This window comes from Lissotriton vulgaris, chromosome 3_1 (assembly GCF_964263255.1).
Source record: "Lissotriton vulgaris chromosome 3_1, aLisVul1.2, whole genome shotgun sequence".
In the NCBI taxonomy this organism is placed as follows: domain Eukaryota; kingdom Metazoa; phylum Chordata; class Amphibia; order Caudata; family Salamandridae; genus Lissotriton; species Lissotriton vulgaris.
The window spans coordinates 631,173,544-631,186,234 of NC_141689.1; the positions used below are offsets into that span (position 1 = coordinate 631,173,544).

The 12,691-nt window shown below is 48.2% G+C and overlaps 1 protein-coding gene across 1 annotated transcript in view; it reads right to left on the reverse strand.

The window, feature by feature from the left end:
• Positions 1-12,691, reverse strand: part of MCTP1 (multiple C2 and transmembrane domain containing 1) — a 1,759,297-nt gene that overhangs the window by 20,981 nt on the left and 1,725,625 nt on the right. The gene's annotated exons all lie outside the window — the stretch shown is intronic.

Genomic DNA, 12,691 nt, shown 5'->3' on the forward strand with positions numbered 1-12,691 from the left:
ATCTGAAAGAGACACGTTAGTGATAGATTCCTTACCTTAGAATAGATACCCCAGCAATACCAACCCCGTGGTGGTGGGTCTGCGAACCAATAATCACACCAGAAAGTCCTGGAGGACGGAACGGCCAAAGTAGCCATCCCTCCGGACTTGACTGTCCAGGCAATAATGTCTTGTAAACGTGTGCAGCGAGGCCCACGTAGCCGCCTGGCAAATGTCCTGCAAGGGCACACCTCAGCCCAAGGCAGTTGTAGTGGCTGTGGCTCGAGTGGAATGAGCCCTCAGCCCAACAGGGGGTTCCTTCTTAGCCAAGAAGTAACACGCCTGGATACACAAGATGATCCACCGGGAGATGGTCCGCTTGTGCACCGCTCTCCCTTTCTTAGCGCCCCCGTACCCAACAAAGAGTTGGTCATCCACCCGGAACTGTTGTGTGCGATTCAAATAAAATGAGAGCGCACGTTTTGGGTCCAGACGGTGGAGCCTCTCTTCCTCTCGCGAGGGATGCGGAGGCGGAAAGAAGGTGGGCAAGGTGATAGATTGCCCAATATGGAAGGCCGTGACTACCTTGGGTAGGAAGGAGGGCCTTGTCCGTAACACAACCTTGTCCGGATGGACTGAAAGGAAAGGAGGCTTGCAAGATAGAGCCTGGAGCTGACTCACTCTCCTGGCAGAGGTGATGGCTACCAGGAAGGCAGTCTTCAAAGAAAGAAGGCGAAGAGGACAGTTGTGAAGTGGCTCAAAGGGAGCGCACATCAGAAAGGTAAGAACCAGGTTCAAGTCCCACTGAGGCATCACGAAGGGAACAGGAGGGAACGTATGTGTGATGCCCTTCAGGAATCGATTAACGATAGGGGACTTGAACAAAGAAGGTTGTTCAGGCAGCCTCAGAAAGGCTGAAAGATAGCCCTTGACAGTGCCCAGAGCAGAGCCCTACTGAGCAAGAGAAAGAAGAAAGAGGAGAACGTCAGAAAGAGGGGCATTAAGGGGATCCACAGCCTTTGCTGTGCACCATGCCACAAATCTGTTCCACCTGCAGGCGTATACCGACTTCGTGGAGGGACGCCTGGCTGCCAGAATGATGTTACAGACTTCAGGAGGCAAGTTAAATGGCCTCAACTGTTGCCGCTCAATCTCCAAGCATGGAGGTGGAGACTGGACAGGTTCGGGTGGAGGACCGTCCCCTGCTGCTGCGACAGAAGGTCCTCCTGAAGAGGCAGACGAACCGGGGGATCGACTGACATACTGAGTAGCTCGGGATACCAGTACCTTTGTGCCCAGTCCAGAACCACAAGGATGACTTGTGCCCGGTCGCGCTTGATCTTCTTCAGCACTCTGGGCAGAAGTGGTATAGGCGGAAAGGCGTACAACAGACCGCAACTCCACTCGCGACGAAAAGCGTCTCCGAGCGAGTGCCGCCTTGGAAATTCTAACGCGCAGAACTGATGATATTGCGTGTTCTCTTCGGTGGCAAATAGATCTAACCAAGGCTCTCCCCACTGCAGAAAGAGACCTTGCGCCACATCAGAGTTCAGACGCCATTCGTGATCCATCATGCACCGGTGGCTGAGTTCGTCCGCCCTGGCGTTCAGAGAACCTGCCAGTTGTTGAACCATCAGAGTCACGCCCTGATGTTCCAGCCATTGCCAGAGGCGCAGAGCCTCCTGGCAAAGGGTCCACGACCCCACCCCGCCTTGTTTGTTGCAGTACCATATGGCGGTGGTGTTGCCGTGAACACCTGCACTGCACTCCCTCGGACAGACGGGAGGAATGCCTTCAGTGCTAGACGAATCGCCCGCAGCTCCAAAAGGTTGATATGGATCTGGGACTCCGCCGGAGACCAGAGGCCTCTGATCTCCGCCTCTCCCATGTGGCCTCCCTAGCCCTGGAGGGACGCGTCCGTCACAACTACGTGCTCCGGTTGGGGAAGGGAGAGGGATCTGCCGTTGACCCAATCGCGGTCCGTGAGCCACTACTGCAGCTGTCTCGCAGTGCCCTCCGGGATCAGGACATGGTCGGACAGGTTGCCCTGATGCTGGGCCCACTGAAACTTCAGGTCCCACTGCAGAGCCCGCATCCGCCACCGTGCGTGATGCACCAGAAGAATGCAGGAGGCCATCAGCCCCAGAAGCCGCAGTGTCAACCTGACCGAAACCCGGGATAAAGGCCGAAAGATTGGAATCAGAGCCTGTATATCCCGAACCCGCTGTTCGGGCGGGTAAACCCGAAACTGCGGCGAGTCGAGAACCGCTCCGATGAAAAGGAGCTTCTGAGAGGGGCACAGGTGCGACTTCGGCACATTGATGGAAAATCCTAGCTGGTGCAGGAGATCCGCCGTAGTCTGGAGGTGGCTGACGACTGTCTGGGGCGAGCCCGCCTTCAACAACCAGTCGTCGAGGTAGGGAAGACTGAGACCCCCAACCTGCGCAGATGAGCTGCGACCACCGCCATCACCTTTGTGAACACCAGGGGGGCGCTGGTAAGGCCGAAGGGGAGCACGGTAAACTGAAAGTGCTAGTGGCCTACCGTGAACCGCAGGTAACGCCGGTGGGCCGGCAGGACGGGGATGTGGAAATACGCGTCCTGCAAGTCCAACGCTACCATCCAGTCTCCTGGGTCTAGGGCAGCTAAGACCTGAGCCAGAGTCAGCATTTTGAACTTCTCCTTCCGGAGGAAGCCGTTGACGTTCCTCAGATCCAAGATAGGGCGTAGGCCCCCTTTGCCCTTCTTGGGTACCAGAAAGTAGTGGGAGTAGCAACCACGTCCTACTTATGGCCCAGGAATGTGCTCGATGGCATCCTTGGCCAAGAGGGCCGAAACTTCCTCCTGCAGGAGCCGCAAGTGATCCCCCGATACGCGGTGGTGTTGCGGTGGCATGGCTTGAGGAGTCGTCTCGAAGGGGAGTGAGTAGCCCCTCCGGACGATCTGCAGCACCCACCTGTCCGAAGTGACAGTGCGCCAGCGAGAGTGGTGATGGCGAACCCTGCCTCCCACTGGCGTCACATGGGCCGAAAAGCATGGACTAGGAGGGTTTAGAGGCGGATGCTGCGGGGGAAGGTGTGGACTGACCTCGCCTGTTTCCCCGACCGCCTCCGCGGCGGTTTGCACGGCCGCCGCCGCGCTGGATGTTAGTCTGCGGCGAGTGGCTGGCGGCACGTGTGGGGACACCCCTTCCTTGGCCACAAAAGGAGCGAAAGGAACCCATTTGCTGGCGCGGGGCCGAGAGGCCCAAGGACTTGGCCGTAGCCCTGGAGTCTTTAAAGCGCTCAAGCGCGTGGTCCGCTTTGTCGCCAAAGAGGCAACGGCCTTCGAACGGCATGTCCATCAGAGTGTTCTGGACATCTGCCGAAAAATTGGCGGATCTCAGCCAGGCGTGGAGTCTCACGGCCACCGTCATAGCCATCGCTCTGCCTAGCGAGTCGGTGGTATCCAGCCCACACCTGATCGAATATTTGGCTGCATCTCGGCCCTCCACAAGGGCTTGGCCGAGTTTGGCCCGTACCTCCAACGGGCACTCTGGCAGCACCTCCGCCACCATCTCCCACAGAGAGTGGGTGTAGCGGCCCAAGAGGCATGCGGTGTTGGAAGACCGCAGTCCCAAACTAAGGGAGGAGAATATCTTTTTACCATAATTCTCATACCTCTTGGATTCCCTGTCGGGCGGAGCCGACGGGAATATGGTCTGGGAATTGGAGGCCTGGATGACCAGACTCTCGGGGGTGGGGTGGGAGGACAGGAAACATGGGTCGCCCGGAGCCGGGCGGTGGCGTCAGGCCACGTTCCTATCTACTGGCGAGCCCGTAGCGGGCCTGGACCAAGTGCCCAAAAGAACATCGGTCAAGGCCTCATTAAAGGGCAGCAGAGGCTCAGCTGAGCATGACTGCGGTTTAAGGACCTCTGTGAGGAGGTTAGTCCTCACGGCCGCGACGGGGAGCTTAAGGCCCAGGGCCTTGGCAGCCCTCGTCAACACCACACTATATGTTGCTCCCTCCTCCGTAGCCACGGTAGGAGGGGAGACAAAACCAGTGTCTGGAGAGGTGTCCAGGCCACTGGCCTCCCCAAGGTCTCCTGCCCAGTCCTCATAAGACTGACACTCCTTGGTCAGAGGGTCCTCAGACCCCTCCCAATCCTCCTCATCACCCATCTCCTGAGATTCAGGGTTGTAATTGCATGAGGTCGGTTCATAGAAGTAAAAATCTCCAAACGGCGTAGGGTGCGGCCCCGATAGGCGCCGCCCCGACATCGGAACCGAAACAAAGGAGGCATCGGGGGCGGCGCCGCCCGAGGACGGTGCCGGGGGTGACACCTGACCGACCGACGCCGGGGGGGTCGTAAGGTCCACCGGTGACAATCCAGAGCCCGAGGAAGGCCCTGCGGCGTCCCGCGGCGCCGGGCCCGATGGCGCCGCCGGCGCCGGTACCGCTGTTCCCTGCGGTGCCGGGCCCGAGGGCACCGGCGGTGTAGGGATCGTGGGGGCCCTGCGGCGCCGGGCCCGAAGGCGCCGGCGGCTTCGGGGCCGAAGCACCCGACGGCATTGGGGTCAAAGCCCCTGACCCGCTAGGGCCCCAAGACGGGTCCGCTGGGCCCGAAGGCGCCGCAGAGCCCGTCGGAGGAGAAAGGGACCTTATGGCCATGAGGAAGCGCTCAATCTCCTCCGGCGTCGCGTTCAGCCCAGGGACCGGAGGGTATGGGGCTGGACGCGACGCCCGCGACTCCCGAGGAGCCGTGTGGGCGGTGTCACCCGAACCCCCGGCCGCATCGCGCGAGCGTCGGGGGGAGTCAGAAGAGCGATGATGCCTCTTCGACTTCTTGTGTTTCTTACCTGACGACTTGGACCCGAAGGAGTGGTGCCAACTCCCGGAGCTGTGATGGCTCCGTCCCCGCAACCTGTCCCTCGACCTCCCGTGGGACCGGGACCTCACTCGGCGCGGGTCCGACTGCCGAATTTCGAGCCGCCTGCGGGACCGCTCCCGCCTGGCTTTCTTCGAAAGGGCCCGACAGTCGGGGCAGGCCTCGTCGTCGTGGTTGACGCTTAGACACGTCAGGTACAGGCGGTGAGGATCCGTGACCGACATGGTGCGGTCGCAATCGTCTCAATGCTTGAAACCAGGCATCCCTACGGCACCGATCGGAGTCGCAAGACTTCGAAAAGGATCAACAATGATCACAAAAAAGTTAGTCAAAAATTGACTGGATTACTGCTTTTACCAGATCTGCGCTGGCTGGCGCGGAAAAAAGAAGAACTGACGTCAGCACGCGGAGGCGGCGTCTAAATACTCCGACGACGTCATCACGGCGCCCACGACGCCGACGACGGACGCAGAGCCGCAGACGACACCTACTGACGCGCAAGGGTACTGCTACGCAAAAGTTTCCGGATCCAGTCTGACGCCTGGGGATATTCTAAGGTAAGGAATCTATCACTAACGTGTCTCTTTCAGATGAATCGCTTGCTTTTCACCGCTACAGCTTTCACTTGGAACTTTTGTTGCATCTAAAGGTACTCTTGGCTAAAACGTGACGCAACTGTGGATTATTTTAACACAACCTTAAGAACTCTTTTGAAACCATATTCTTGAACTGTGTATGTTGGATGTTTGTTGTTTTGGTCTTGTGTAGTTTAGATTAAAATACCTTTATTTTTCTAAGCTGTTGTGGAGTCAGTTTGTGGTGTTTTCACTGTGTTACTGTGAGTGTTGGTACAAATACTTTGCACATTGCCTTTGATAAGCCTTGGCACGAGCCAAGCTTGGTAGCTTGGCTCGTGCCAAGCTACCAAGAGGGTCAACAGGGGTTATCTAAAGAGTGTATCCTCCTTACCCTGACTAGAAGCAAGGGTCCCTATTTGGACAGTGGTACTTACCTCTGCCAACTAGACACCCCCAGTTCTAACATGGTTGACCTGAAATCACTCCAAGTTCTCATTCAACTCTGAACTGTTGTAGTTAATGCTGCTTTTATTTTTGTTGTTCCTTTGTTCCTTAAAATGCTTTAAATTCGTATTTCTGGTTCCTCTTATCCTATTTTACGATTTTGGTGTCTTTTTACTCACTAAAATGTTCGCTATGTTTTTTTTTATTGGTTTAGGAATATTGTGGTGTTATGTTCTTAACTTTGAAATTGTAGCTAATGCTTGAATTTAGTTCATATTTTTCTGAGGGTTACTTGTGCCATAGCTATAAGGGTGAGCAGAGCTTCTCCCAGAACTGTGTTTTGTTCTAAATGGACAAATTGCATATGGTCTCAAATTCAGAGAGAAATGACAATGGATACCTACTATTAGATGTGCCGCACATCTAGTTGTACTGAACAACAGCAGATGACCACACAAACATAGATGCGCCATTTTCCGTTTTCTCTTTTGTTTGAGAGCATACACGAGTTTCATCTGTCTAGGCTTTTCCTGATCCTTGATGTGGTACTGAACATAGAGAGGTGCTCTTGAGAGTTCTTTGTTCATCTGCACATTGAGATTGTCATATTGGCAAGGCTGTAGCATGACTTTGCAAGTCCTTCCAATGAGGACATGCTGCAGGCTATTACTTGTACAGTTCCAAGATATATTATTTTAAGGCGGCTGCCAATACCAGGCATATTTCTGTTCAAGCCAGTTCACAAGGGCTTTACATTTTTCCCGGGATGTACTTCCTAGGGAAAGGATTGCATTACCAATATGGTAATTTCGTTTGTGCGAGATTTATGTATTTGATCATCCCTTTCCAATTCAGAACTGCAGGGGGTGGCCCATGTATTGATGGGCTCTTCTCTGTTTCTTCCTGCCTCACTCTCTCTTCTGAAACACTCACTGGTTGCACAGACCCGTTGTTGGATACTGGATGTATGAAGCGACACGTGATGTGGCTTGGGCAAGCATAAGCACAGCCTTTAAATGAAAGAGCTGAATGGATGTGTTCTGGCCAAATCATGTGCATGGCCTCTGAGTGATACATAGAAGAGAGTAGAAGCAAATGGAAATGAACAGACAATTTAAAAAAGAAATACTTTAATGGGTTTTGAGAGTTGACGAGCAAACAGGTACGTAAGGAGGAGTCCTAACTCTCTGGCTTCAGTGGGAGCGTGGCCAAAAGTAGGGAGGAGATCGGGATGTGGGTGAGTGTGTATAACTGTGAGGATGAACACTATTGAAGACTGCATAAGACAGAATGCATTAGGAGGACTGGTACAGGTAGGCAGTCTCATCCACGGCCAGGTAAATTAAAAATGTTTGGTTTCCTGAGGTCAGATTGGGAACAGGAGACTATGATAGAGATGTACGCGGATGGAACTTGCTAGTGTAACTTGCTAGGGCCTTAGTGGTTCCCCCATCAAAAACTAGCCTTGTGGGACTCTAGAGGAGCCCCAAATAGAGCATCCAAACACGCTATAAACGAGAAGGTTTCCGGGTGCTTAATATTAATTGATATTTTTGCCTAACACATTTTATTAACCATATAAGTTAGTTTAAATATCTCAGGTCCTGCTGCAAGAATGGTCACAAAATATTAAACGCATCGCTCATGGTCCATTGGTAATTGCCACTTAAACACGTTGGTAAGTCTGCATGGAGCATCCTGATTCACAGGTGCAGGGTAGGCAAATATGTGCGGTGTCACAACTGTGCAGATTCCACCCAATAGGGATAGTGATCTGTATCTCTGTCACCGCAAGCGGTAAACAGGTGCCCCAAGGAGAATACCAGGGGGTTGGACAATCAAACGATGTTTATACCCGCAATCATAACCTGGGGGTATTTTTCTCCAGTTGCTGTACTTTCCCCCACATGTTCTTCTAAAGGCACGCCTGGAACACCAAGGCGTAAGCGCTGCTACAATTCTGGGAAATGGCCTACACCAGTTCTAACACTTAAACTACTTCTAAAATAATTGTCCGAAATAAAAAAAGTACATGTAGATTTCCATGCTTAGCCTTACACAAGGCTTATACTTGTTGCTTGGTGTGGACATTATGTGAAAGGAGGGTTAGGGAATACACATGTATGCCAGGGAATCTATGACAATTAGTGATGTCTTTGACACCATGCTTATTTTGTGCAGGTGGTGGGCTCCGATCTCACCTCTGTGTTCTAGACTTATCTTTCTTCATTGACTTTGACTCGAATCAGAAATGATTAAAGGAAGAGAAAGATAGAACACCAGTGATAAAGTGAGAAATCAGGTCTGAAAACGACCCCGCAAGAGTGCGATAAAGGGACAGGATCTGTGGGGTGGTGGAAGAAAGAGGAAAGATGTGGAATTAAGAATGGACAACTTTTAGGCATTCGGACCTACGAGCATTTTAGTATTCTACACATCTTTCGTTCTTTCCCTTTTTTAAATTATGCAGTGCCTGTAAATAGGATCTGAAATCTGTTCAAACTGTAGACGTATGCCTATAAGGGCATCGCTTCTTTGTGACTCCCACAATTAAAGGAAAGTCATTACCTACATTTCAGATCATTTTTACATGAAATACTTGCCAACTGCGTGATGTTTTCTAGTGAAATTCAAGCCATGGAACACACCAGGCCACCCTATAAAAAAATATGACAACTGAGAACTACAATGCAGTTCTTCTGAGATTTGTAAGAAAATGTTTCTGCTTCACTGTATGATTTTCCTTAATCTGCATATATGTGAGACACGAATATTTATAAAATCAAAACAATTTGAAATGTTTTCTTTCAATATTTGATTGCAACATGCCAAAGGTTGCATATCGTTTTATACCTTAGTATTATTATGCGTTCAAATTGTAAATCTCAATGCAGACATCTTGTGTCAGAGCAAGTTTAATGTCAACCACTGGAACCCTGCTGACCAAGGGTGGGATTAGAAAGTGACCATGCATTATAAGGGAAAATATACTCCCTGCCATTTGTATGTCAATATGTTTATGTATGTATGTGTGTATGTTGCATTTGTATAGCTTGAATCTATCTGAAAGGACTTGGTCAAAGGCAAGTATCCAGTCAGATTGAGAAGGAGCTGCTTTTTGTTACTGTATCATCATGTAGCATTTTTGAAAGAGGTGTGACTTCAGATATTACCTGAAATGGATCACAATTTGTGTGGTAGTCATGAATACATGAATGGTGCTTCAAATTCTGTGTGCATGGATAGAGAAGACCTGTTGTCCCTTTGTAAAAATGATATGGTACATCACATTGGAAGTCCTTGAACTTATAAACGGGCATGCCCATTGACCCTAAGCATCTACATGGCCACAAACTTAATCTGTGACTTGTAATATGTGTATAGTAAGAACACTTTATCCTCTGTGCAAAACCAATTATGTGGAATCAGTCATCCCCCTTAATTACCTCTTTGACGAGTCCTTAATCCTTCAATTACTACCATAGAAATAAATGCATTAGCGTGCACAGTGCATGCCTTCACAGTGGAGACTTAGGTTGAAACTAGTTCGACAAAAGCATTCTCAAAGTTTTAGACTTGATTATAGGGTCTAGATTTAAAGCATTTTCAGACCTGCGGCTTGTGCCAACGTCTAAATCAAGAACACACTTCTCCCAGATTCATGGGAACTCCTTCCTGATGTAATGTAGTCCTGGCTTCGATCCACCTACTGGATTGTGGTCTCTTCTGAGGCAGTAGTTTAAAACTTGTCACAGCTCCCAGCTTCTGTTTGTAATGGTCTATTAGCAGCTCTTAGACCTTCGATCAACACAGCACGATGGCACTGTGATAGCATTGTGTTGTAGCATTTGTATAGCGCTTCACATTCATGAAGGTGAGGCGAATCACGTGTGGGTGGTCGTGAAAGAGGCATCTCTGTTTGTTTTCATGCTCTATAGAGTTTAGCCTTATACTGTGGCTTGTCTAGAGTTCATTGCGTGTCATAGGTGAGTTTCAGAGGGCACTCCAGTCACATTGTAGCAAAGTTGTGGTTGTGTTTAATTATGGCTTGAAGCAGAGATGTGTAAGAGCAATGGAGTCACATTTACAAATAATTGACACGTTTGCCAGATCATGCTGCTTCACAGCAGTTTTGTTTAGGTTTGAATGGCACTTGCCTATAATTAGGCTGCAGGGTTTTAGGTTTAACCCTATAATAACTGATAAAACCCCACTGAAATATAAATAGCCCTCACTGGAGAAAACATATAAACACTGAAAAAACACCTGCACAACTACAAACTAAATGCCATTCAAAGAAAGGAAAAAGAGCGTGAAAGAGTCATTTTTTTCTTCCTGAAGGTGTCAATACAATGTAACTTTGTTATACAAGCTAGCTGTAAGGAAGACTGGCTACCATTATTCTGCTTGAGTTTTGTTCTTTAGGGATGCCACTAAAATCTTGTTTCTTCTTCCTTTTACTTTTTTAAGTTTTGTGGCCTTTGGTCTAAAGAAGCAGGGTTTAGTTTCGTGTTTTAGGTCTAGTTTAATTATTTTATAAACTGTAGAGACTCTGAAAATATCAATCTCATATTTGATATTTTTGCTGCATTTGATTCTTTCACTGATTGGTAAAATGGCCGGTTTCATAAAAATCTTTCCTAATATGTGTCATCACATTTACCCACAGAGAATGGGTAAAAACCCTTAATACATCAGACCATAGTTTCTAGTGGGTCAGTATTGATAGTAGGTGAATTGCCAACACCTCAGGCTTTAAACATTCAATGCAAGGTATAGTGACAAGTATATATATCACCAAGCATCTGGGATAGTGGTGAAAACATGACACCAGACTTTTGGAAAGCATTGAACTCAGTGTCACTTGTAATGCTCTGCAAAAAAGGTTCTTTCCAAGTTCAACAAAGATTGGAGTGATATTGTTTGTTTTTGCAGTGATTCAGCTACGTATATAAAAAAGTTGTGTGATGACCTGTCAAAATTGATACCTGTGCTGAAGTGATTCCCTGTAGGAGATCCTTGCCACTTGTTAGATGGTATGCTGAAAGCATCTTTAGAAAGCATCTTTACCATCTTCAGAGTTAATGAGGGATGCTATTGACTTTTTAGTCCATTCTGGTGCACTGTTTTCTTATGCACTGGAACTAAAACGCAAATATTTATCATTTTGTGCGTTATGTGGAATCAAAGAAAGAGTCATCCCAACTGTGTCCCTTAGCTGATAGTTCTCAGCCCAAGGGGCTATGAATGCTGAGAGGGGCTTTTCACAGAAGATTACGCTGGAAGGAAAGAGCGAGCGCACATGACCCAAAGACTCACTGAAGGAAGTATTGTATGGTGTACTACAATAAGATTAATTTGCAAAAATCTATTTGGACCTCATATACACTATAAGTACACTGCCTATATACCATGCTTTTTCAGTGCAGAAGGCAAGCAATAATAAAAGCAAAACGTTCTATAAACACCGGAAAAACACTTTTTCTGTTCTTTTTAGTGGCGCGAAAATGTGTAACCACTGATAACAACTGTTTTTTAAGATATTGAAAACACTGAAAAAATCCCACTAGAATTTACCAAAAATAGAAACTGAAAACAGGAAAGCCTACCTATAATGTTATTCTGGTTGAGTTTAGGACCCATCTGTGACATTAACATCTGAGGTCATTCATTGTTCATTTTGCTAAACCATGTTCTTAACTGATGGAGTTAGTTTATCACAGATTTAAATGCTGAGGGCAGATGCCATCAGCTTTTTCGCTTATGTGGATGGCACTCCAATATATTGGGCTTTGATGAACGACCATTGGATGGGTTTTTATCAGGTTTGCAGCTCAAGACAGCATCTGTAAACGGGACAATACATACAGGGCTATGAAGCTCGGTAAGTGCATCAAATACTTAAAACTGAGATTTAACCCGCTCAAAACTCTTCCTGAAAAATTAGATCTATGGGATTGTTGAATCAAAAGGCAGTTGCCTGTGACCTCATTTGCAGCATCTGGGATTACTGCAACACATAATTCACTGCAAACCCAACATTTCTGCATTTTTGGTACCAGGTGAGAATGCAGCAGCTCATCTATATCACATATATCCTACTTAGAAATGCTACATCGATTCCAAGTTCTACTTCATTTAAGAAAAATGCTCATATATACATATTTATATTAGGATAAACTGAATTTTAGAGGTATTTTGAATTACCAGTTGCATCACTTGTGGATGGTACATCTTCACATGGAGCAAGTTATCACCTCCCCCATAAGATGCACCCTGAACATAAAAGTTTCAGCTTCCTCCTTAAATCTCTTGGGGGCCTTATTCACAAAGGTATTTTCATCTGTTAACTTAAGTTTACAGTTAAAAACACCCCATTTACACATAACAGGCATGCACAAAGGGATTTGTTCCAGGTGTAAACATATTTACTACTGCGGAGAAATCTGAACAAGTAAAGCCCTTCGAGGGATGAGAAGTGGGTGTTTCAAATTATGATATACCTTGGAAATTTTGGAATGCCTACAACGATATAAGTTTATGGGCATTCCCAAACTTCGATCCGACCTCTGCTGGATTAATTTCCCTTTCAGGGTGGGAATCAGATTGGATCACAACTGGGAATGGATCACCCCCAGATTTGCTGGGAGTGTACGGGAAAAGCTTTCTCCTTGTGGAAATTTTTTTCACTGCAAAGAAAACAATGTACACTTGCACAGGAGGCTCCCTTTCCTCTGCGTGGAATTCCATGGTACTTAGAATTCCACGCAGGCGGAATTGGACCCCATAAGACATGTCACATGCCGTTCCCAGTAGTATAG